At 42.5% G+C, this 27,230-nt stretch overlaps 1 protein-coding gene across 13 annotated transcripts in view; it reads right to left on the reverse strand.

Moving 5' to 3' along the window:
* Positions 1-26,809, reverse strand: part of sipa1l1 (signal-induced proliferation-associated 1 like 1) — a 127,305-nt gene extending 100,496 nt beyond the window's left edge. For 7 of the 13 annotated variants that reach the window (XR_007570769.1, XM_050057594.1, XM_050057595.1 and 4 more), the window contains exons 1-2: positions 26,615-26,808; positions 11,093-11,241 (exon numbers count right to left, since the gene is read on the reverse strand). The gene's annotated coding sequence lies outside the window, so the exon portion shown is untranslated. Of the gene's footprint in view, positions 1-5,421; positions 5,503-11,092; positions 11,242-20,719; positions 20,841-26,614 lie in introns of all 13 variants that reach the window. The other 6 variants (XM_050057584.1, XM_050057587.1, XM_050057589.1 and 3 more) reach the window with 5 other exon arrangements.
* Between the last annotated feature and the right edge of the window lie 421 nt (positions 26,810-27,230).

Consider the following 27,230-nt stretch of genomic DNA (forward strand, 5'->3'; position numbering starts at 1 on the left):
AAGTGTCACATTTATCTTGCAAGTGTACTCTTCTTCAACGTTTTGTTTACTTCCTGGATTTTTCCCACATGGAAATTCTGACCAATCAAGAGCAGGTTTCTCACACAAGGCATTTGATCTGGTCCACTTGTAAATGCTGCCGTGAGAACACGAACCAACTCTAGGCAATTATGCAACTTTGTGACAAAATTAGTCGCTGATTCAGACCAAAGCAAGACAACTCTAAGTCTGTAAGCACCCTTACTGACAGCATGGGTTGGGTACTGTTCACATTTGAACTGATACTGGTGCCTGAAATTCAGTAACAGTACCTAACTGAACCTTTTTTGGTACTTTACTTCCTCTGTTATAACAAAATTTTGAACAAGCTGCAGGGGTGACATAATAGACTATAGTGTTAGATTTCTGTCTTAACACTATATGTTTTCTGTTCCTGCTCAGGGACTACAGATGAAAATTAGCTAGTAGCTAACTCTGGTATGGCTGAGAGCTGTGCACTGTCCCTGTTAAATAAACAAATAAAATAAATAAATAAATAATAGACTAAAAAGTACCTCGCTCCACGGAGCTCTGTTGCTGGCCTTGGAGCTCTGTGATTGGCTTCCTGGTGTTCTCACCAAGATGCACTCCCAGGTACCAACATCTGGCACTGATTCATTTAACGTAAACTGGTGCTCAGTAGAACAGATGTAATGCCACAGGTACTCTTACAAGTATTGCATTTGATATACAGCCCTAATGGCAGCCAATTGAAAAGGCAATTAATCATTCATCATTTTTGAATTAATCACTTCTAAGTAAAAATTGATGAAGCAGGACGTAACTATGCATAGATGCGTCTCTCAAAGCCACATGGTTGGAGACCACTGGGGTAGAAAATCTGCACTTGTATCGATAGGGCCTGAACCAGCTGAGAGGCAAATGGCTGTGAGGCAATCAGTCACACGATGAGGAGGCAGATTGACAAGTGCATGTTTAATGGCCGTGAGAAACAGTGTGCAGGGGTTCCTGGGTAATCGCTGTTATAAGGGATGGGAGGAGGATAGGGCTGCAGACAGCTAGCCCTGTGACACTTTGACAGATGTGAAGCTTTGCACCTCCTAAAGGGCCAAAACAGAGAAAAGGCCCTTGAATAAAAGGCCTACCACTAAGCTTTCTGTGCAGTGCCCTCAGCCCCGCAGCTCACGACCAAAGAATGGGTCAAGCCGTTGCTTGACTACAGGCATCTGGGGTTTTTCCTAGCAAAACAAAACAATTAAGTCCGGGGGCTGGATCTTCTTGAGGTCCACCTTTCCCTCCCTCGAGTTTATCACTCTAAAACCTCTTCTGCTCGTATATTACTCTCTACCTTCTGCCTTTTCCCCTTGTGCAGATCAAATGTCTTAATTTTTCATTTTGTCCTCTCCACTTTCACCAGCCAAAACTTAACTTGTTGTCTTCCATATATCTTCCTTCCCCTGCATATCTCTACCCAGTCTTGTGGCTATCCAAGAATCTCTGTAATTTTTGTGGCCATCTCACTCTCACCCAATCTCATTTGAGGTCTGAAACAGAGTTGCAGGGTCTGCTTTGGATGCAGACATACAGTGGCAGAGGCTCCACCATGCTCCCATCGAATCCTGTCAAAGAGGCCAAAAATGGCAGAGGTCTGGAGAGGCTGGGCGGGGTGCTGTTGGGTGTTTTCGGGCAGCGCTTAACAAATCGTTGCTACATGGTATCATCCATCCGTCAATCACTTGAGGCCTGTCTGTGTGGTCCCATTTTTTCTCTTCTATGTAGTGTACACTCAAAGAAAGACATTGTGTATAGTGTGCTACATCGCCATTGGCTTAACAAAAATGTGATTATCTACTGGCAACTTTGAAAATGTTCACTTTTCCCCAATTACATTTTCATCAACACAACAAGCACACCAGAAATAAATACATCAACTCAAACTTTCCACTGAACATGCCCACCATAAAATCAAGCTGAATGAGCTGAACCTCATGCTTTTTAGTTTAGACATTTCCTTTGGCTATAACAAGATAAATTGCTATAAACAAACAGAACACAGCCGACAGTCCTGCTGACATTTCTTTTAATGGTTGATGTCCCTTAATAACTGACGTGTACGCAGGAGTTTGAGTTTCAGCCTGTTTGTTAAAAACAAACTTCTAGTTTATGGTAAATGTGAGTTTGTCTGTGCGTCTAGCTGTTATGTCGTATCAGAGACACAGAGTTCGAGATAAAACACAGACGCCTCTTCCTTTAATTACAGAGGTCTGGGAGGGCAACATGACGAGCTTTTAATGATAGTGACTCTGATACAGGCTTTTTAAATAGAGCTTGCAGGGTGATAGGCCCCTTCCTGGAAGACACCTGCAGTGTATTATCCAGTCTTTATTCAAGGTTTATGCTACTTGCAGAGCCTGCCAAAAGAAACACACCAGTTGGCCGGGGAAATTAATGGTAAGCGAGTCTTTGCAGAGGTTGCTGTCCACAATCACAGAGTAACACCTTGCCAATATGAGGGGAGAAGATAGTACTAACTAGTGTAAGCTGCCGCTTTTCTACAACATATGATGAAGGGATATTGCCTCTTGGTGCATTGCTCCACTGATGAGTGGCTGCAGGAATAAGAGAGCACTACAGAAGGGAGCTTTAGTCGTTAGAAAAAGAAAAGGAAAATAGCTTCTAATTACCGTTGTTAGAACCCTGCATTATCATTACACTCCAAGGTTTCTGACAACACAACAACTGCGCTGCCATGGCAACACAGTGCCGGAAGAGAGGATGTTGGCACTGCCGTTTCATGATTTGGCCATTTCAATTTGCCTCTGATCCACGCTGACGACATGTGATCAGTCTGAGCAGTGTCAATCTGTTCATTGACCTGTACCCTAATGCTGAACCCACTGTGATGAGCGCAGGTGGACTCATCAGTCGGCTGGGCTGGCACCGCTTCACCCATGGGCTAAACAACACAGCACAGCTGGGTTCATCTGATATTATGTAACGCGGCATCACCACCCCCGCAGGCCCTGTTCACACTACCCCTCTCCTCCTACTCCACCTCCCACTAGTGCACCATTGGCCATTTGCAGGCAGAGGTGCATTGTGAGACAAGAGTGCTCCAGCTCTGACACAACCTGTGGGGATATTTGTGGAGGATTCAGCTACGGAAAACTAAAAAAGATGACGCCCGTGCATGGAGATGCATCAGCTCACAGCGTACTGTGTTAATGTTTGTTTTCCCCCCACCTTTGTTTTTTTTAATTAATTCAACTGAAAATAAAAACATAAGGGATCCTGTGAGGGACATACACTCCCCTCAGCTGTGGTCTAACACAGTAACTGCTTTAAATTCCTAAAATGGGTGATTAGATTCCAGGGTTGTATCCATCATTGATCCCACCAGTGATTCTGCTTTTACTTCTTGGAAACAAATTTTGTTACTAAGCAATACTTGCCAAAAGTGGAATTGCACCCGTTGCCTGGCAACATTAGCTTATTGAATCTCATATCAGGAAGCAACGAGAACCCAGTGGTGCTTTGAGCTACAACCCTCTAGATATTCTTTTCATCTCGGGTACAGACTGTGATGTCCGACTACAATCATGCTATTCAAGTCATCTGATATCCCATTAAATCTCTACACCTGGCCTCTCACAGCCACTGATATAATCCTACACAGCCACAAACCTGATACATATGAATTCATGAAGCAAAAGTATCCCCCTGACAGTTACTCGGGTCCATTGTTTATTTTCTAAAAGTCTGTTCTCGAACTCTCTGACTACAAAGTCGACGAAAAAGGCCATTTCTTTCAAACCAGTGTGTCAGTGATGAGACCATATAATAGAGAAGGCGAAGGAGACATGCTGAAGTGAGTCCCTTCATTTCAACCTCTCCTCAACCGTGGCCGTTTTCCCCAAGTGCTTTATGAGATGCTAAAGGGCTTCAGGCAGTCTCTTCATTAAAAACAACCCTGTGGGCCCTTGTTGAAGACGCTTTACTTCCAAACTAGCCGGCTGTCATTAGAAAGAACCGCCAGGGCAGTCAACTCTCCTCCCATGCGTCGGTTGCCTCTTAATGAAAAACAGCAGCTTGCTTAAGCTCACACGTCTCACATCCATAAACCACTGATCGAGCTTTCCTCCTCGCAGCTGGAGAGACCCAGCAGAGGCATTAGCTAGAAGTTGTCAGAACGCCACTGGAATGGATCAAAGCTCTGTGTGGTAAATCGTCTCCGATGACCATTTGAAGCACTCTAACGCCAGAGAGCGGCCCGCTCAATTTGAGTGACTGCGTAACAAGGCAGCAACAGTCTGTGTTCGTGGTGACAAGGAGAGAGAGATGCGGAGGAGACAGGTGTGAGAAAAGAAGAGCAGGGAGGCTTTCCGACAGACAAGGTCACCATCACTTGCTCCTTGAGTCAAGTGTCATTGCAGCAGGACTGAGGGGTGACAGCAGGTTACTGGGAGATTAGGGCTGGGTGGTATGACAAAATTTTCATATCAGGTTTTTGTTTTTAAAATCATATCGGTTTCATGTTATTTGACGGTATTTTGCTCGGATTCGGCCCACTTGACATGCTGCTGTGTTGTGCTATGGCCTGTTCAAGTGCTGGGATTGGTTATTTACGTGACAACGCCTGAACGCAACACAGGCTCCGCTCCATTAGTGCCGTGCTCGGTTATAACTGTTGACTTGGGTCGGGTTCGGTCAGGAAAATGCGGCCCGAGCCGTGCTCTAGTGTGCTCACCCATGTGTGTATGCGCTCGTGTGTGTGTATGTGTGTGTGTGCGCATCGGGGCGAAACTCCGCCACGCGCGATACAGAGACAATTGTATCAGTGGCGGCGTTGCGCCGCTGCTCGTTGCATATAGGGGAAACACTGCTCGTTTTGGTAGGAGTTCTTCTGGGTCATCGTGTTCTTCAGCAACGTGTACAGTTGCTTCGCTTTCAGGACTCTCTCAGGCAGCCATTCTCGCCTCTAAACTTTTCTCTATGCTCTCACTCTTGCCAGCTCTAGCACGCCTGTGGTGTGCAGCGGTGAAATGGGTCCCCCCTGAAACACTTTCCCGCCACACGTGTTCCGGACATTGTTTGGGCTATTCACCGGTATTGCGGTATATGAAAAATTCATATCATAATGAAAATAAACACTGGTTTTTGGTATGCCACCCAGTCCTATGGGAGATGACAAAAAATCTGGTTTTATAAACACTGGGAAACAACAATAAATTAGAACAATTTTAAAGGGTTGTCATTATCAATTAATCTGCAGTTATTCTCTCAATTGATCGTTTTGTCTGTTAAATGTCAAAAAAACAGAAAACAAATTTCCCATCACAATTTCTCAGAGCATAACATGACGTCTTCAGTAATGACTTTAGTTGTTATTTTATCTCAGACATGTGTTAGGATGTTACATACCTTGACATGTTTCGGCGGAAACTTCCGCCTTCCTCAGAAGTGTCACTTGGTGGTGGTTGTGACGCGTCTTTATCAGCTGATCTGTCAAGAGAAAGAGGGGTCACAACCACCACCAAGTGACACTTCTGAGGAAGATTCTGCCGAAACATGTCAAGGTATGTAACATCCTAACACGTGTGAGATAAAAGAACAATTAAAGTCATTATCAGAAACTGAAGACATAATGAACACCATTGAAGTATGACGTCTTCAAGTTGCTCTTTTTCTTGGACAGTCAAAACAGTCAAAAACACAACGATATTCAGTTTACTCAGCTACAGCTACATCTCACATTTGAGGAGCCAAAAAATGCTCAACATTTTTGCCTAAAAAATACCCCAAATACTTTATCAGTTCTCAAATTAGCTGAGAATACTCTGTGGGTTGACTCCATTGACTCTAATGCAGTCGTTTCAGATTTCCTTCATTTTCTGGCTGGTTTTGTGGATTTGGAGCTAAATGTTGTGCCTGGGGCACGTCGTGTATTAATGATACTCGTTACCTGGAGAGGTTGGAAAAAGATATACGTTTCTTCCCTGTTCCAAAACCAAAATCAAACCCTGAAAAGTGTAGGGTTAGCTAGCTAGCTACTGAAGATATAGCCTACTGAATGTATACACATGCTGCTTTTGCTTTTTAATGAATATGACAGTGAAAAAAAGACGGAACTGTGTGGCATCGCAGTGTGTGCAGATGAACGGTGTTTGGCTTCGCCCCTTTGCTGTGGCCAGCATCCAGACCTCTGGCAGGGATCTCCAGGGGAGTCAAACAACGCTCATCTGCACACACTGCGATGCCACACAGCTGGTTTAAAATCAGCGAAGTCTCTCTTTATATTCATTGTCTTGTGTGGCGATCAGCAGTGATGTGGTGGTTCACTTTTACACTGTGATCTGTAGCCTATAGTTCGGCTTTAGCTTCTAACTATCTTTGTCTTTTTAACCTGTTGTTGCTGCTGAGTCAGTTTGACATCCTGGATATATCCTTCAAACACAGACTGTAGACCCCTCTGTCTGCTTCTCTCTGGAATCACTGTTTCATTTTTCCAAAAACATGATAATATTTCTTCAGGGAGTGCAGTTAGTTACAGTGTGGGCTCCATGCTTACTCCGACAGTTTGACAGACCATCACAAAGGGGCGGGGCTTAGCAAAGGGTAAATTACTGCTAGTAATACCGTACCAAACTAACAGCATTGCTGGGAAAACATTGTGCTCACCCTCCAGTCTCCCCCAGGGTCAGACAAACTTTAGCATTGTTAGCACAGTTAGAAGCATCAGCACAGCTAGTGGTGCTTACTCACCAGGGCTATATGGTGGGAGACCAGAGGCTGTAGCGACCAAATGAGAGGTGCTACTAGTTAGCTTCCTCCTGACCCAGGCAGTGCACAGTACAGAGCAGCCAAGGCTAACGATAGCTATCCAGTGGAGACCAGAGGGTGGGCAGTGGGTACAGTGTTTCCACGTGTTAACACAGCTGGCTGGTTTTCTGTCAGCAAAGCCCACAGATAATAAAATAAAAGGCAAGATAGATAGCACTTTGAAATGCAGTGCTAAAGCTCACTGAGTCAATGGAGCACTGAACTGAAAAGCAAGGCCTCTTCTGTTTCATGTTATTGTTTTTTTTTCTTAAAAATTAACCAGTTAGTTACTGGTTAATTAGTGTCAGGCTATCGAAAGCAGGATTAACCAAAACTGACGTCCCTAGTCAAGACAATTATAAATAAATTACACAACAAAAATCACAACACACTATAATGCAGGCCAGCTTCACTGAGCAAATCTTTGTGATTGGAGATGAAAGCACAAATTAGATTTTCTCTCAGTTTACAGTCTATCGGAGCAAAAGTTCAGCAGGGTCAGTGAGGTTGGGACTGCATTCAATAACTGACACCAGGAACAAAGCCCAATGGAGCTGGCTCCTCTGCCACAACATACCCCAGTGTGTGTAGCCCAACACTTTCAATCATGATTGTCCAAATAATCATTAACTAGTTCAGCCCTGAGTAAATATTTTAAGAACCTCTGTAAACTAGAAGGTAAACACACACCTCAGAGAGGGGGGACGTAAACACACACACATACACAGTGTAAGGAGAGGGAGGTCAGGGCAGTGTGGCACGCAGAATTCATTGTTCTTCTGTATGTTGAGCTTAGATGAATTTGAAAACAATGAGGTCATCCCTATTGTGTACACGCCACATTCTCACACATTCTGCTGCATGCCATTGCACACCCATGGCTCAACTAAAAGCATGATGGGATGAACCTAGTGAAAGACTGATGCACTTTTACCAGACATTTGGTCTTCACAAAGCCATGAACCTGAAATCCATTAAACCAAGAATGGAAACTCCACTCCGGCTCTCAAGGCCATCACCTTACATGCCAAAACACTCCCCTTCTTGGATGAGCGCAGTGAGCGCAGAGGTTGCGGCGAGCACCACAGATCATGACAGGCCACTTTCCTGTTTTGGTTTCTGCTTCCACCACCTGCGAGCCAGATGTTGAACGCCTGGGCATTGTGACCTCGTTTCTCTGGTTTTAAAGAAAAGCATCTGCAGGTCCACTTGCGCCGGTCCGATCCTCTCGCCTAGTTTATGTCTGTGTCTGGAACTGACACTGGAATCAACAGTATGAGCCCAATTCATCTTTTTTTTGACTGAAGGAAAATTCAACATTAACTCAATAATACACTGTTCAAGTGATTCATCAATCAAAAACGCCAACATAAGCCAATTCAAGTTTCTAAAAAAAATCTGTTTTATATCATTTAAATTGACTGCCTATGAGTTTTAAAGAAGCAATACGAAGCCTGACTGTGATGGGTATTTTTCAGCATGAACAGATATTTTATAGACCAAATCACAATGTTTGTTTACAGTTTACAGTTCACTTACGTAAAATGGGGCTTAGCAAATGCTGCCTCAATTCGTTAGTTTTTACTAACCTAAAAAAAGCTCCCCCCGAAAAAAATTAGTATCAGTTTAATAAATGTAGGCTATATTAAGAACATTTTCATTGCTTTACCTTGCCATCAGACACCACTTTACAACAAGAAACTAAAGCAGTTACCTCAAAGCCACCACACTCCATTTACAAACACAGTCATTTTACTTCCCAGAACACGGGGGTTGGTGGTCTATGATGCCTCGATTGATTAGTGTGAAGGTTAAGTGAAGAAAAATTTCTAAATATTGCGTACAAGACACATAAAGGTTCTGTATGTAACTTTCAGAAAGTCCTTCCTGTTAGTGACACCTCTCTCTGAGCCTGTTAAGTATGGCCATGATACTAACTAGCTTGCTATTTGCAAATTACTTGATCAACTGGCGTTACAAAGCAACGAACAGTAGATCCATGCAGTGTAGCTTAACAGCTAGTTGGCTAACCTTGGCTTGGGTTACAGTTAGTTCGTTGGCCACCCAGCTCACTGTAACCTTGCTACGCTGCATGGATCTGCTGTTGGTCACTTCATGGCTGATAAAGTAATATGTAAACCAGCCCGGACAGAAGGGGTGAATTAGCTTTCATTATCCTCTCAATACAGTATTTTGCTACGTTTGCTAGCTAGCAATTTGTCTGCATTAAAAAGCAAGACGTTAAATGACATTAGCCAGCTAAAACCAAAACATGACAATGTATCTCACATGTCAGTGTTTCCTCAGAGATTTTTTCAGTCCCGGGAAGCACTGAAACTATGATATGGGGCACTGAATTTGTTGAATTCAGTGTTTCTCAGACTACAAAATTGGCACAGCAGAAATGTCAGGTCAAACCACCGTGTTAAACTATGTATCTTTAAACATTACAGTTCCGGCTGATAATGACAACAGAAAAAAACAAGTTCACTGATTTCATATATCACTACAATTCAAATCAATTGGCAGTTGTCTCCTGGGAAGTGATTGCTGTTGTTAGCCTGGCATCGCTGTAATTCAGTCCATAGACTGGACATTAAATCCCAAAAGTAAATCCAGTGACAATAAATAACACAATATAGCCTCGTCCCAACTATAACTGCAAAATGAGCATCATATCCGGCTCCTGACAAGTGTCAGTGAGGAATCCACCACTATCAGCATTATCTCTGGCTCTGTGTCAGTACATGGATCTGCGAAGCAGGAAGACAATCGAAGGTTCAGCCAAAAGCTGCTGCTGCTGCTCTCAGTACATCAGGATGGATTTATGTGTTTACCTCTCCTGGCACAATCGAGGACCTCCTTGGAACACACAAACTCCAGCAAGATGACTTTAATTACAAGGATTCACCAGAGCTTTCTTCTCCTTGGCACAATGAGTGAGTGCTGGAGCCTCATTCAACTTTTCTTAGTGAAATTACATCAATGAAACTATGCCTCGTTTTTTCTTATGTTTAGCAAATGCAACTTTTCTTACAGCAGTCTTTAATCCAGATCCATGCTGCTTTTTACGGTAAGACTTTCACACCAGCGTGTGATCAGCTAAACAGCAGATATGCTTTATGATGCAAACATTATACCCACAGACATGAAACCACCACCAACCCTCTGCAACAAAAGTAGCTCCAACCAGCACAAGAATCACTGTTAGTAAGAAAAAAACATCCATATATACTTTGTTGCTTGCCCTATTCAAGGTCGCAGAAGGCTGGAGCCTTTACTGTGCGCTCCCCAAATATTCCCTGCATGCTGGGGTAAGTTAAATTACAGTTCACACAAGGACTGAATATACATATAAAGTTATGTTGCCAGCACTGTCAATCAAATGTGATCAAACCATGCCCACACAGTCATGTCAGTCTGATGAGGCAGCTTTGCTTCATCAGTTTAGTGCTTCACAAATAATAACTTCCCAAACTTTATCTTTGATTGCTGCTGATTTTGTCATAACATTACATTTTATGGAGAAATAACATTTGAAACCAGGTCTCCAGAGCTTAAAAAACTAAACCCTGATCAGATCCAATCTATTACAGGATGATGTTAATCCACCATGATAATCATAGTTGACAGTAACATTGTTCTGCAGTTATTAGTATTATAGACAGGTGCTGTACAAAGACTTCAACAGAGCTGCTAAGGAGCACCGTTTTTTAAGAAAGCAAAAATAGCACCAACACAACTGCCTACATACTTTGTTTTAAAAACAGCTCTTTCTTTAAAAAACGTCCACTTATTTTGAGCTTTTGACAGATTCCCTTTTCGTGACTGACATTTTGAAGTATCTCGAGAACTTAACCAGTGTTCCAGTATCTTAACACAACCCCTCCCAAGCAGCCACATTACCAGAAACATCAACATGGCCACAAGATTATCTGTTGGGTTTGCTGTGGCTCAGTGGGGCATTAAAGCCGTGGAAAAGAACTCAAACTGACAGTGAAATCACAGAGACTGTCAATTACAGCACACTTAATGAATCAATTCCAAGGACGGGAAACAACTCAAAAGCCTGTTGACTTTAAAGCCAGATTTTTCCCTCTGAACTTCTTCTTCACGCTGTGGTGGATCTGCGATGCATGCTATGACACAGAGGAAGACAACATCCCTTATATCTCCTTCTTCATCACATAAAAGGCAGCTGCTTCAAAAGTTGCTGATAGCTTTTTTTTTTTTTAACACTGCATGCAGTATTTTAACAGAAAAGAAAACTTACTGCCAAAGGATGACAGCTTTCCCAACTTCAAGTGGTGGCGGATTCCTTGAGCTCAGGGAAACGACTCCATCCAGCAGCGATAAACAATGACCAGGATATGTCTTCCTTTAATCCTGTGCCTATTGTTATCAGAGGAGGTTTCCCTTCAGCTGTGTATGAGAAAAGCAGGAGTCTGTTAAGGAAATTGCATATCTGACAAACTACAGACACAGCCTGTGTTGAACACCTAAAAATTTGCACAAACTTGATTTTGCGCCTCACAGTTGTATGCCTCCGCCAACCAGTCAGGTTGCAGTTTACATCCATGTCTGTCTAGATATAGTGTATCAGTCCCTCCAAGATTTGCCATTCAATACAGCACTGAAGGACCGTCTCCTTGAGCACTCTTATCTTGCTCCCTCTGCCCAGTTAGCACAACCTAACAAGGCAACAGCGGGTGCATCTGACACTGAGCAGTTAATCTCACACTGACACCAAAATGGCTCGACTGTATCGCTCTACCTGGTTGGGTTGGGTTATAATTGGGTAATGTTAGCTGTGTGATGCTAACAGTTAGCCCTGTCACTGTGTCTGTGTGACCTGATCCCAGGCACGGAGTCAATAGAGTAAGGAAGAGGCTGAGTGAATCACTGCGCTGCACACAGGTCTATGATGAAAGACTTTACCCATTTTAAATAGTCACGTTTAATGTAACGTGTGGTGACTGGACAAAATTGCAAGGTCGCAGAGAACTCACAAGGATTGGATGAATTTGTGTTAACTGCTGCAAATGCAACATCACAACATCCTGGAGGGGCTGATATACACATAGTGTAGACTATATAAATTACACTTTTTTTTTTTTAAAGATATTATTTGGGCTGACGCTGTGCTGCTACCAGAGGAGCCGCTGAATGAGTTTCCTCTTAGCAGTAAGTCGCTAAGAGTCTGAGAAGTCCAGGGCTGTTAAATAAAACATTCAGAACGCCACAGTTTATTCCACACTACTGAAGCTGCACCTCTTTTCAGAGCCACGGTAATAATTTCACTTTCAGCCATGCTTTTTGTTGCCGTGGGTAACAGTATGACGTTTATATGTCAACAAGTCTATATAACGCGAATATCACAATATGAATTTTTCTTATGATATTAAAATTATACCAATATTATCGTGAATGAGATGTTATGGCACACCCCGAGTCCCACCTTCTATTCTGGTAAATGGTATTAAATAATGGCCAGAGACATGTTTTTGCAGAACATTATGATGCCACAGTGAAGCCAACTTTTTACCTTTTTGGGTATAAAATGTCATCAGTTTATCATTTTACCCTATTTGTATGAAATTTTTGTCATGATTAGCTTATGAATTCTTGAGTTATGGCCAAAACCTTTTCTTGTGAGGTCGGGCACAAGTGACCTTTGACTACCAAATTCTAATCAGTTAATCCTTCAGTCGAGGCGGACATTTGTGCCAAATTTGATGAAATTTCTTTAAGGCATTCCTGAGATATCACGTTCATGTTGCTGGCATGGAGGCATAAAAAGTTAAAAAAAAAAGTAAAACCTGACTTAATTCTAACTGCCTGATTATACTAATCCTGTCAAAATATATGTACATATACAGTATATACTGTTATCAGTTATTAAAGAGGATGATCTTATCTCATGGTGCACTCTCCTTCATTTTCATTGAAATGAATACAGTAGTGCAGACTTTCTGGCCAGCTTGGACCGACAAAAGGACAGGCTACAACAAGAATATTAAGTATCATATACAGTCTGTCAAATTCATCAGTCATAAACATAGGCAGAGTCTGCAGTAGATGTAGAAGGAAGGAATATTCTTTTCCCAAACCAAACTGTGTGCATTACGTAACTCAACTGACCATGCTCTTTTTTAGGTTTTATCTGAGTAATTCAGATAACTCAAATTGAGTGGATGTTTCATGCCATGAGAATGCTCAGATGCCAACTCAGTCCCACAAGGATGGGTCAAATGTTCCAGGGGCATTTGGGTGATAAAAAAATTAGCCATGCTCCTTGGTGTAACTGGATTGCTTTGGACTGCATGTTAGCCAGTGCAAAAACACAGTAAGTGATTAGTAATGAACACCACTTTCCCTGGATACGCTGCGGAAGGTGAAGTGCATCACCAGCAGGCTTTTTGAATGTAAGTAGCCTTTAAACATATAGTTACACAAACACAGCTTAAGAGCCTAGATATACTGCTGCAAAGTGGCTCAAATAACAACAGTCTATTGGATGAGTCTGCTGGCTTTGACTCAAAATACAGTTTGTTTTTTACTTGTTTGTGTAAATTTCTATTCACATTAACAAAATCTTAACTAAAACCTTTCATTGCACCCGACAGAGGTCAAATACACAAATACAAATAAAAGATCTGAGCAAGCATGTGTTCGTGTTCATGCGTGTACTGTAGATGTGACTGTGTGGCGTCGGAATAAAAAAAAGTGCTCCGCAACGTTATTTAATACATCAGTAATATTGTCTGTTTCAATGCATATGCCTGCAAAGAATACGATGTCTCGTTGTCCTTGACAAATTATTTTAGTTGAAGGCTCACTAATAAAAAGAAAAAAGAGAAGCATGTCAAAAAACAGAGACTATTTACGGATCCACTTAGAGATGGGAGAGAAAAATCTTGTGCACTTCATACAGCAGTAAAAATCATAGTACATCTCCGTGATAAAACTAATCCTGTCTGAACGGGGCTTTAATGGATAAAACTTCCAATTACAGAGACTCCTCAGGTAAAACCTATCACATAATAAAAGTGCTTTAATCTCTTAATAGATTGTCCTTCGCAAAATGCAAACCATTCTTCATTTTTTCTCATATCTCACTCTGTTCTTCACTCAGTGTCTTACAAAGCAAAAACGCATGCCTATCTGGCTGAATGTTTGCCCACAGGAGGGCAATACTCATAAACTCAGATAGTGTGGGGGTTTTTTTTGGGCTCCATATTTTGCTCCTGACACCAATTTGCCAATCAGTTTAGGTGGGCCTGGATTCAGTGTGCAATGTGATGTAGTATTTGACATTGTTGCCATGGTTTCAGCTGCTTGCATTTATACTGACTGTTGCTGGCAAGCATCAAGAGCAAAACTGATGCTCTATTTTCCTTTTCCTTCAACTTCACCCAAACACTGGCTATCCTATGTACAAATACATCCTCAAAATGTGATGTTGAAATGTTAACTCCACAAAGTGTTGATGTCACTTAAAGTGTGGAATTTTCTAAAGGTAACATTGAACCAACATCCAAAGATACTGACATCAACACTGATGAGATCCTGTTGTTCTTTTCCATGTAGGGCTGTGGTACAGGTTTGCTCGTGTAAAACTATAATGAGCTTTGGCCTCTCGTCCACACGCAAACACAGTTTTAGGCCACTAATAGAGCACCAAACAGAGCGTTTGGGAAATTATTAGGGCTGCCCTCGACAAAGAATTTTCCTAATTGACCAGTAGTCATCAACTAGGGCCATTAGTCGACTAGTCGCCTGCATGTTTACGATATCAATTTAATTACTAAATTCTATATTTTGGGCAGGGCAACACAATGGTTTGAGGTCAAGGTCTGAGAAAGAATAGTATCAGTAACATTGTTAACACTGAGTTAACACTGTGAAATCTTGCTGACTAATGACCTTGCTGATCGACAAACATTTGGTCAACTATTAGGAGGCAGTCCTAGAAATTATGATGTCATCTCATAAATTCATGCATACCCATTGTTGCTTTGTGTAATGTGCATATGCTAGAAACAACAACAAAAGCAGACTACCAGTGTGCTTAAGTTTTGTTAGCACTGCTTGGTCTAATGACTACTTTACATTGAAACTCAGTATTGTTATGCCAATTCATGGATGAACAAATGCATCTGCTCCAGAAATGACAGTTTTGGACTGGTCCCAGTCAAACCAGCAGATGGTGGGATGCTTTCCAGAATGGGATTGTAGTAGATAAAGAATAGAAAAATAAGACTTTCACATGTCCAGTGCATCACTCTTATGTTTCAGTGAGTATTTCCATGCTTTTATCGAACGGGAATCAACGGTGATGAGATCTCCAGTAGTAGGTTTTGTAAAAGGTGCCATTTTGTAATTGTTTTTAATGAGAATGAAACATTTTGCTCGCAGTTTTTGCCTTGCAATGCGCCTCATGTTTCTGTGCTCTAGGCGGCTTGCGTATTTGCGGGAGAGCTCGGAACTCCTCCAGTTGAAAAACCTTGAGCTCAGAGTGGAAAAGCGCCCCATGTCATCTCTTTTTTGTCATCTTTTCATCATAATTTGAGAGGCGGGCCTTCTGTGGTGGTCACGACAACAAGTTTACAGTTGCTAAACAATGGAGGAGAAACTAGTTGCTGGATACCCAAAGGTACACGGCCCAACAATAGACAGCTGGTTGCCAAACTGCCCCTGAGTCACCCTAAAATATGCCTGGAAACAGCCATCATCGAGGCGAAGCTCCTGGACCAACTAATGATACTCCCCGTGATCCACCCTCTTTTTTTGGGTCTCATGTACACAGATCTCCATTTCCCTGTGTCTGCAAAACTATTTTGCCACTCAACCTGTCCATTTTTTGCACAGCAAGAGTTTTTTTTTTAACTGCCTTTTTAATTCTTTTAAAAAAAGGCAGTGTGGTGTGCCTCGCATTTTACAGGTTGCAAAATGCTTTCTGTGTGATCAGGGCCTAAGGCTGTACATTTTACTACCTTTGTAATGAGGGGAGGCTGACGACCGAGCATTTGAGGTCATTTTTGTGTTCTAGTGTGGATAGATATTTTGTATGACAAAGGTTGTGTGGACAGAAAAATATCCATTTTCAAAAACATCTGGATGAGCAGATGGCTTAAAGCATGTTTGGTATTGGGTACAGGATCATTTGTGTTTTACAATAGATGGTGCAGTATGTTCTGTCCCACTACAGGCATGTCTTCCAGGTTGGTGCTTGACTGTAAACACCAACAGGCAAAGTGGTTGATATGTTCCTTCAAACTGTCTATATTTCAAAAAGACAAAAATCCAACTGGGGAGAGACACTGTGTAAGACTTGCCTGTGTGCTTTGTTTATAAAACGTATCAAAGCTGCAAGTATTGCCATATCCAAAACCAAAAAGGTTTTGGATGTGGGCTGTCAGCAACATAAGAATATTTAGAAAGCTTCATGCTCAGCCTGTCATAAGAATTTGCAACATGCAATATACATGTAATACATTACAATCATTTCTAAGGTGAAGATTAAACTCAAGTTACCAAATATTAATTCTACCTGAGCCAGTAGCTCCATGTCATACGAGAAATTCAATCTAGCTCAGACTGACAACAATCCAATCACATCTTCATCCCATCCCATCTCATCGAGTGTTGAAATAGCTATGTAATTTCCTGACAAATAGCTTGCATAAATTTCAGGTTGCGGCTCCACACACACACACACACACACACACACACACACACACCCACACACACACACACACACACACCCACACACCCACACACACACACACACACACACACACACCCACACACACACACACACACACACCCACACACCCACACACACAAATTTTCCCAAAATGGCACAGGAGAGATGGCAACAATTAACAAATCCAACAGGGTCAGAATGAGCACTTCTATCAGTAATACCAACCCAGGCAGCCAACAGTAGGAACATCCTTTTAGTCATCCAGCAAGACAGAAATTTGAGAGCTCTGTCTGCTTGGAAACAGATGGCAAGGCAGTTGGTGGGAATTTCGGCAATGCTCCCATACATGTTTGGGGGATAAGATTTACAGTTCTCGTGCACAGTCGCGTTCTTGCGATGTCAATGCGGTGTCTAAGAGAGGAGGGGCTGAGGACTGACACTGACAAAATCATCCACTTTCACACACAATCCATTTTGGATGCAGATTAATGAACACATGTTCCACCTGCACTCGACTTTTCAAAGCTGACAGTTGCCACGTTGTGACTGCTCTCCCTCTTCTGCAAACTATTTATAACAGAGCACAACAGAATTGTACTCAACACTGTATGAGAAAGCTTTTTGCTATAATGGTATTGGATCATCACTGCAGTGATAGTACAGTTGTGACTGTTTTCTATAGATATAAAGTTCACACAACTTCGTACACTTAACAGCATATTTGAGCTTCTCAGAGATTAAAGGGGCTCTGTGCAAAAATTCAGAGGATATGAGTTGTCTGTACACAGTTCTCAAAATGGAGGTGGCTGAGCTAGTGGCTAGCAGCTAACAGTGCTAACTCCATAAACAGTGCTAAACAACAGCAACAGTGCTGACAAAGTTAACAGTGTTAACTTCCACAACAATGCCTTTCCGATATCTTCGGTAGCTGCCGTATGATCGGCATCATACAATTATTTTACAGTAGCACAGTATTCCAATATCTATCATCACTCAAAGGTGAATAGTGTCAGCCCTACATTACATCCCTGGACAGGAGCCGAATCACAAAGTCAGATGGAATATGTGTTGAATGATTTAAAGGGATAGTTCGGGTTTTTGGACATGAAGTTGTGTGAAACGCTGACCATCTGTAGCTCTGATGTGACGGTGTCACTACTCTCAACGAGCCTCCTGCTCTGAGAAATGGCCCGTAGCTTACCGGAGAAAAAGTAGTTCTGAAGATGTACGGGGGACACGTAACCAAAAGGTTTTAAGCTACAAAAAAGTATGCATGTGTTTTGTTAGACTATTTCAATAATTTTAAAACATCCCCGCATTACGTCAGACCTTGCTATCAATTGGGACTATTTTCTGGCCAGTATCACTCTGCCGTGCAGGCCCGCAATACAGCACGGCAACAGAAATCAATAAGACAGTTCATCACCACGCCGTGCAGGTGCGCAGGATAGCAACGGCTAACGAAAAACTTCATCGGCTGTTTCCAACAGAGAACCAGTAGGCTATAATTAGTGAGGAAAAAGATGTACTAGCCCTATATACACCTACTACTACAGCGCGAACACCGGCTCAGGCTCACAACACACCCTCGTCAGCTGCTGTAGGTACGGCTACACGGCTACGGCTACGGGCGATTTCTCAGAGCAGGAGGCTCGTTGACAGTAGTGACACCGTCACATCAGAGCTACAGATGGTCAGCGTTTCACACAACTTCATGTCCAAAAACCCGAACTATCCCTTTAATCGGTTCACTCTGGATCAATCATCGGCCTAAAAGGGGTCTGAGGCCACATGATGGAAAAAAACAGAAGCAAAGTGAAATTCTCACTTGGATATTCTGCCTTCAGCAGGAGTGCAATCAATTTTATTCATAGTTCTAAAGGATTTAGGGTTTACACACATTAAATAAGCTGAAGGGTTCAAAAAGTAAACTTCAAAGGTTCAGCTGTATCAACCTGCTGTGCTTGAGCAGAGGGTTGCCAATGCTGTTATGTCCTTAATAGGCTTTAAAAGACTAGCATTAGGATTTCGTGTCTTCAATACAAGCCTCATTTGAATTACAATTTGGAGCTATCTAAATTTATTTGGGGTGACATGGTGGTGCAGTGGTTAGCACTGTGGAGTTTGCATGTTCTACCTGTGCCAACATGGGTTTTCTCCGGGTTCTCCAGCTTCCTCCCACAGTCCAGTGTTAGCATGGAAAGACTTGGAATAATAAATGTATAGATAAATTTACTTGTATCGTCAGGTTCTGTATTGGGAGATATCCAGGGTCCAAAACTAACACCAGCAAACGCCCAAATGTGGGTAGACTTTCTGTTCGGCGGGTAAATCTCAGAAGGCTTTCTGCAACACTGGCAGGTAAATGCTTGTACCACAATAGTGAGGTAGCCTAATAAAAGACCATGCTGATTGTCTCCATCATGTTTTGGTGTCATTTTCGGGCATGCAGCTTCTGTCCTCTGTGGTCTGTGTTGGAGTCTGACACACACACACACACACAACTGATCATCTCAAAAGCACCTAGCTTCACAGCACTGTTTACCATGAGGGACATCAGCTACAGTACAAAACTATCACTTCCTGCTGATCTTCTGCTAGGTACAGTTTTATGAGGACTAATTTCCACAAACTCCGTCTGCGCCACGCTGTGCAGCGCCGCGGATCTGAAGCAACTGGCGACGTGTACCCTTGCCTGCTGGATGCGTTTCTGGAGCGCCGCACCGCAGAGCAGAGCCACAAGCTCACACGTGGAAACTGCAAAATCACACGATAAAAAGCACCATTCACTCCCAAAATTCCTGCAATTTCACACCATGTCTTCTCCTTTCGGTTTGTATCCTTGTAGGATAAGGATGTGTGGTGTCATACAAAATACTATGGTTTTCCACTTCAACTATGAGTTTCTCCTCGTCCATCTTTCCTCAGACTCTCGCACTGACTAACAACTTGTGCAAAAGGATGTGACGTGATTTTTAAAAAACAGAGTTTACAATCCGTAGTCCACGCATTGTGTTGTATTTTGAAATTTACGGGATGCTGTGTGCGTTCCGTTTCCGGTTTGGTGCGATCTGAGCTTCGTGGCTTGACGTGCAATGGACACTGACTCGCTGAAAAATAGACCTGGGGTGTATCTCCGACGAAGCGGAGCGCTGTGGCACTTCTGGGACACTCCAGAGACGCTGTGCAGCGCTCGCTGTGGAAATGAAGCTATTCACTAGAATGGGAGCGTACCTACCACGCACTGTGCTGCGCTACGCAGCGCTGATGGAGTATGTGGAAATTGGGGGTTAGCCAACCTTTGAACAAAAATCCACCTATGTAAAGGAGGATGAGGCAAATACAAAATGAAAGTTCTGCCAGAAATGGAGATTTGAAGATGAAGGAGTTGTAAAACACTGGGTACAGAATGATGCTAAGGCTATGGTGATAAATTTTTCTGCTTGAAACAACTGATTTTTGTCTGGCCTCTTCTTTAATTAAGGATTCAACATGATGCCTCACTATCTTGTGAAATGTGCTGAAACTAATATATACTTTATATGGTACAAAAACCCAATTTAACATATCGGTCTGTAAAACAATATCCTTGAGCGGTGGATTTTCAGTCCCCTTGGCCAGGGAGTCCAAGAGTTAATTTTGGACACTGCAGAAACCCCAACTTGAGGTGTTTGGATCAGTATCAGGACAGAAAATGTTGGATCCACACATCCCTAATAGACTTTCATTAAATAATGTCCAAAATAGTCATAAAGAGTGCATAGTCTTTCCATCTTTATATAAAAGTTTAGGTTTTATCTGGCGTTAACTGGCCACCCTGGCTTGTACTACTGTAAGAATTATGACTGCTAGCTAATGCTGACAGTATTTAAGCATGGTTCTCATAATATCCCGGCTGTTCTCTCCCTCTCTCTCTCTCAGGGCTCTCCATCTGTACAGTATGTTCCTTCTGTTTACTTCTGCATGGATTAGCCTGCTTAGTCATTGTTTCATGATATTTTTATAGATTTTTTTTGCTCATCAGTCACAACTGAAATCTGGGCTTTTTTTATAATCCACACTGCTTTCATGTTCCATAATCCACTCTCACAGCCCTAATTAAGAAGTTATTTCAGCAGACACAGAGGAGAAAAATGGAGAAAGAGAATGGGATCCGATAGCAGGGAAAATTTAGCTTTTAAGTCCCCTCACCTCAGGTGGAACAGCTAAAATTAACTGGCTCTTCGTGTGCCCTCTCTTTCCTTCCTCTGGCTGCTATGAAAGGCCCTGACACGACCGACTGAAAGCCTCCACAGGGTTTCCGATTTATTCTCTGCAAAAAGACATGGATCAAAAGAGATATGCAATTTCACATATCAGAGAAAACACCGCAAGGGCTGTTTGTTAAGTGAAAACAATATGCTGGCTTGCACTTCAAATGTGTCAGAGCACACAGACCTAGCCTTTCTAACAACGCTGCGCTCCAGTCTTCAGGGATGCAATATTTAAAAATACTTTCTGGATTTTGCAATCATTGCAAAATAGCCAGACATGCCCACCTATCTGTTGAATTAATAGAATTGTTTCAAGTTCATCTGGCTGTTATTATCTTTAAAGACAGGTATGAGGTGTACATGCACAGCCAAAATGAGAATGTGTTTGGTGGTGAAACAGCTTAGATTGGCACCTTTGTTACAAGTGTTAATTATCCTTGAATGATAGTGGTCACTATGATGAGTTTGTTTTCACATTCATCGTGCAACTGAATGCTTTCATTCAAGTGAAAGACTGAATAAAAAGTCTCGTAGGTGCATTTAAAGCTTTAATACAGCTAAGCTAATGTTTTTGAAAACAGGAGTGTGACAATCCATCAGTCCGGATCAATGTACTGATTCAATGATCCAACGTCATCAATGCAGAGTGAAAACACTGATTTATATTATCATCTTTAGGATATGCTTTTATTCTGAAAGTCTGTGTCACCATCGACCAGTACCAGGCAGATAATGGCAGGCAGCCAAACGAAAGACAACGAGGATAATGTTATTTATTCTGGAATAAAATCAGCATGTGGAAATAGTTTGGATTTAGGAGAAATACGGGTCAACAAACAGAGCACATGCCATATGTAAACAATGCCGTTATGAGATATAATACTAAGGAAACACAACGTATGGGCATCTCACTCCACTAACTCTTCTTTATAGCAATATGAGCTGCTCTGTTTCAATAATTCTAGGTTGAAAAAATGTGCATGCAGGCTGATATTCAACCGTGCTGTTCTGTCAGGAGATGCAGTGACTTAAACCAATGGTGAGTAGGAAAAAGTGTAAATAATACATGTAATTTGTTAAGCTATATGAATACAGAAAGAGTCCACAAGCCACTAGACTAAATTATGCAATGTAAAAGTGCTTGAGACCATAATGGTGACTAGGTAAAAACAAACTGTTTTGTCCATTACCCTTGACACTTACAATTGAGCCAAATTTTGCTCTTTTGTTAAATTCTCTTGTTAGTCCATTCATTTTATGTCTGTTGGGGGAAGTTTGCCTTCAGGCCTTCAAGCCACATCGCCCTAATTTTTTAAGAAAAATTGTGATCGTTTGGGTTAAAATTAAGATATTGCTTCTAGAAAGGGATTTCTGTCAGAAAATCCTGAAGGCTATCTTATATGCTGATTTATGTGTGTTAGTGGGGATGTAAATCACTGGTGTCATCACGATACAGTATTATATCGATTTTCTGAACATCGATATAATATTCACTGATATTACTAAGTCTGCCACAAAACAATTTTGATATGATGCTATCGATATGAAATGATATTGTCTGCCTATTTAACATAATCAATTACAGAAGAAGCTGCAACCCCTTTCTTTTTTGCTTTTGGCCATAAAAGTTTTAAAATGATACATGACTTATGTAAGTATTTGTAACCGCTTAAGTGCAGTAAAGTTTACTTCAAACCGACTCCACTAACACACATGAAACAGCACATGGGATAAGTTAATTAATTAATGTTAATTAATGTTTTAATTTTAACCCAAACCCTGATCTTTATCTAAAACTCTATCCCTGAAGGCAAACGTCTCCAAACAGCCATAAAACATGGATTAATAACAAGATCATTTAACAAAGGTATAAAATTCAGCTCAGTAATAACTGTCAAGGTTCATAGACATGTCAATTGTCTTTTGCAAGTCACCCATTACTAGCTTAAGCATGTTTACATTGCAAAAATTAGCCTAGCAGCTAGTGGACTTTCCTCCATTCATAACTTACATGAATGATTACATTAATTATTTATAGTTTTTCTTACTCACTGTTGGTTAAAGTCACTGCATCTCCTGACAGAAGAGCACATTTGAATATCAGCCTGTACGCACGTTTATTCAGCTGAACATTGTTAAAACAGAGTTGCTAATATTGTTGTAGTGATAAGTTAGCAGGATGAGATGCCCGACCAGGCAGGTAACGTTATGTCATGTTTTATCTCTTGACCCCTTTATTTCCACACTGCTGATTTATTCCCGAGTAAATAACGTTATCCTCATTGTCTTTCTCTCGGCTGACAATACGGATCAATGTTTTTACTTTGTATCAATGGTGCTGGATCATTGATCACTGAATTGAGAGACTGATCCAGATCAATGGATCATTACTTTAAAGTCAACTTTACTGCACTTAACCAGTTAGAATTATTTACATTAGTTAGGTTCTGTCTTTATCTTATATAGCCAAAAGCAAAAAAGAAGGGGTTGGCAGCTTCTTCTGTAACCAGCTGTGTTAAATGGGATATGATATCCACTCATATGGATTGCAGGCCCCTGAAACTAACCAAACTGAAACTGTATCATAGACTTTGCGATCAACAAATATCATATCGTTGTCAAAAAATTGATATAGTGTCATATCGTGATGAAACCAGTGCTTTACAACCCTACTTGTAAATGGACCTTAGAAGTTTAATTAATGCATCAAAGTTGTGACTGAGCGGCTTTACATTCTCTTATTTTAGGCTTGCAAGAGAGCAACGCAAGAGAGCAACAGAAAGGTGTGCATTTCTATCTTTCAACATCAACCTTCACGACAAACAACCACCAATTTGTTCACAGGAAAGTCACCACTTGAGAGGGACACCAGTTGATCAATAACAGCTGCACTCTGACTCGTCTTTCCATCATCAGACCTTCTCTTCCTATATTCTGTCTACTGTCAGACCTGACAAATAGACCATGTATTGTTTGTAATGCGAATTTTGCCTATAATGGTCAGTGTGTATGATTATGTTGTGGTCTTACTGTGTCTGTTATACTAATGTTTATGGTGTGGAATTAATGCCGTCTTTAATATCTGGAGCAGTAGACAAAATGAATTACCCTGTGTGGGAGAATTAAGTTGACTCTGCTAATCAGCTGGCACAGCATCCTTGAGCCATCCTGGACGGATTCTGTTGTTGCAACTGCAGTTGGCAGTGACTCATTTAACATACCGCTCTTGAAATATGTTATGTTAAGGTTAAGGTAAAAAATCTGCACAGTAATTGAGCCAGAAGGCCACCTTTAAATTCTCTACGAAGGAAAACCCTGATTTGCCGGAGCCTAGTAGTTTTATTAAATCATTCTGCCCTGCAGTGTGATATATTCACTGTTAACGAGTATTTCTTGCTCTGGTATTTCTCAAGAGACAGCCCACCCTAAGACCTTAAACAGAGGGAACGCACATTCCAATCTCCAGTATGCAGAGAGACAGACGAGGAGGGGAGGGAGACGGAGACATGGAGGAGAGGAAAAAGAGAAATGAAGACCAGGGAGCGGGAGGGGGAATGGGGGGAAAGAGAGAAGGATAGATAAGGTGAGGGATGTGGACAGAAATGATGAGAATGTCAGAGTCTTGTCATGCTTTCCACAACAGGAAGGAAGCAAGACGAGAGGAAAAGGCACTGTCAGTGATGGGAGGAGGGAATCGTGGGAGGTGGAGAGTAAAGAAGTAGTGACAAAAGTGAGACAGAAGGGGAGGACGAGGCAGAGATGCGAGAAAGTAGCTGGGCAAGGGAGGGGGGGGCGTAGTGTGGGAGATCGTAAATAGGTGAGACCCCATTTTCAGCTCCTGTCAGCGCAACGCATCGCATGTAGACAGTGAAAGTGCAAGCTGGTCAGCTATGAGATTGAAATGTCCTCTTTTTCCTGACTTTGCATTTGCCAGATTTCTCTCTGTGCGCGCTGCCAAAAGCCTTGCCTGTTCCAGATCGGCCCGGGCTACACATTAGAGGATTTTTTGAAAGAGTGACCACGTCTCGATCACAGTGCATCTGATACAAATTTAAAGCTAAAGACTTATCTTGCAAGCTTTAACTAGGGCCTGGGAAAACCTTCATTTGAAACTCCCAATAAGAGCCCCGACTGTGCGCACGCTGGAGAGGGCTGAAGCATTTCCGAAGACAAGTTTTCAGCCAACCCCAGCTGCTTAATCCAGGAACACCTGGAGAGATGTTTCGGCTGCTCTACATCCCCAAAAGCCCTTTGATAATCTTTTAGCTGCCCATCAGCAGCCCTTTCCGTTTCCCTCTTTATCCTTTTCTCCCACCTCTCCTTTAGTCGGCAGCTACATGTGTCACAGAACATGTGTGCCGCCACCTACACACTCAATCTCAATAGCCTACTTAATATTGTAAATGCAACACAGCCCCCAGATCTGCTCAGCCTTGGCATTCACAAGCACCAACAAGGGAGGGCTCATGGCATGTTCACACATAAGAGTTTTGGGTAGAGGGGGGGTGGTGTCGACACAGAGGCTGCAGCAGCTAAAGCAAAGCGGACAAAGCAGCTGAAATGCTGTCTCCTGGAGAGAATATATCTCTAATGCTGCTGTTGTGTTTCAAGTTGAGAATCTGACCCACCCCGGCCACCCTGATGAATAGAGATGGCATCTCTTTGACGTGTCCATTTAGGAGTTGTCAAAGGAGGAAGCTGTGTTTCTGTGTGTGAGTGTGTGAGCCCCCTGGGAGGCTGAAGCTGGTAGCCTGGGGACAAACTCCACAGGTTGAGATGGCAGCCATGGGGGGGCACTTAGAATAAGAATTCCTCTCAGGGTGTCATTAGGGCAGAGGAGGGCTCGGAGGAACAGACTAACAAACTTGCAGGCTAACTTTTGCGTTGAGCTAAAGCATCATAAGGGTATAGTTTGCTCATTCTGCTGTTAAATCATGTGACGATCAAAAGCTCCATCACTTAAATGTGGCAGTTACATCACTATTCAAATCTGACTTGACTACACAGACGGCCATTTTGATTAATGAGACTGCTTTTGACAGGGTGGAATTGATGCTTTAACTTAATGTGTGATTCCCTGCAGGCTCCCAGGTATGTGCATTGCTTTCTTTAGCAACATATCATGCATTATTTATAAGATTTAAATACCCTAAAAGTCTGGTTTGCAGGGAAACAATTCCTAAACTTTCCCCTGCAAAAAAAACCACACGGTCGGTGCATGCACACACTGCAAATGTCCAAACACCCCGTGCAAACTGCAGCGATGCATGACAGTAACATTGCACTGACTTTGCACGAAGAGCTTCGGGAAAAACACAGGAGACACCAGAAGTATGACAGGGTTTGTCTGTGTCGATGGACAGGAAACCCACAACTGCAGCTAGCCATCCCAATTACACAGCAGCCACGCAGAGACTTAACCAAACAACAATTACCTCTATCTGATGGTGATTTCGCTGGGGTTTCCTGTTTCTTTAAGAGCCACCGTTAAATTTTAAACTGTGGTCTGTCTCAATGAGAGGTACGGAGGGTGTGTGTTTAACAAGCTAATGACATGACAGAGCTCGTTAACATACAGCTAACTTCATCAGATATTAGGCGCCCTGACACACCACCCACTAACATCACCAACCGACTGCTAGCTAAACTTTTATGTGTAGTTTTCCCACCTGGCATCCGTGAATGCATCACATGAAGGTTTGCTTAACGTTAGACACTGAATGCACATATATGGAACAAACCGCCTACAACTTGGCTGTTACCCCCAAACTAACGATGTTGTTACAGCCTGTGTGTCAGAGGGAACACCAACGAGGATACAGAGCGCACTCACCTTTATTAGTTTCCACCTTGTCGGCGTTTTCGAGAGGAAAAAATCACGCTCTCGCAGGTCAGTCACCGGCGTACACAAACCGTCACGGCCGGTAGAGATAAGACGAACCTGCTGTGAAGACTTCGGAGCAGAAAACCTCTACACGTCCTCACCTTTGTGTGTGTTGTTGTCCGAGCACTCCGCCGACCGCCTCTCAGTTTGTTCAAATCAGAAGTTCATCCAAAGTTGCAGCGGTTCGCTCCGCCTCGCGACGACGATGAGGTCACCGCCTCTCAAACTCCTTCTGCGCTCTGCTCTCGCGATACCTACCGTAGCGGTGGTGCTATACGCGAATGAGCACACTGCGCAGTCTCGCGAGAGTGGAGCAAAAAGGCGAGCGGGCGGATTGCTGGTGAGAGGATGGGGGAGAGAGGGAGAGCGTTGCTCTGGCAACAGAATCGGATGGGCTTTTCAGCGACAGCTTTTCTCCGCAAGCAACTGGTGTTTGTGTGGCAGGTTTGGGTGTTGATGATGATCACTGCACATGAAGAAATCATGGCAGCTTCTGTTGCATCATCTATTGCAGTTTGCATCCAGGTATGGACAGCCATCAGAAGCCATAAAGCCTAGCTGGAAG

Source organism: Epinephelus moara, chromosome 12 (genome assembly GCF_006386435.1).
Source record: "Epinephelus moara isolate mb chromosome 12, YSFRI_EMoa_1.0, whole genome shotgun sequence".
NCBI lineage: Eukaryota > Metazoa > Chordata > Actinopteri > Perciformes > Serranidae > Epinephelus > Epinephelus moara.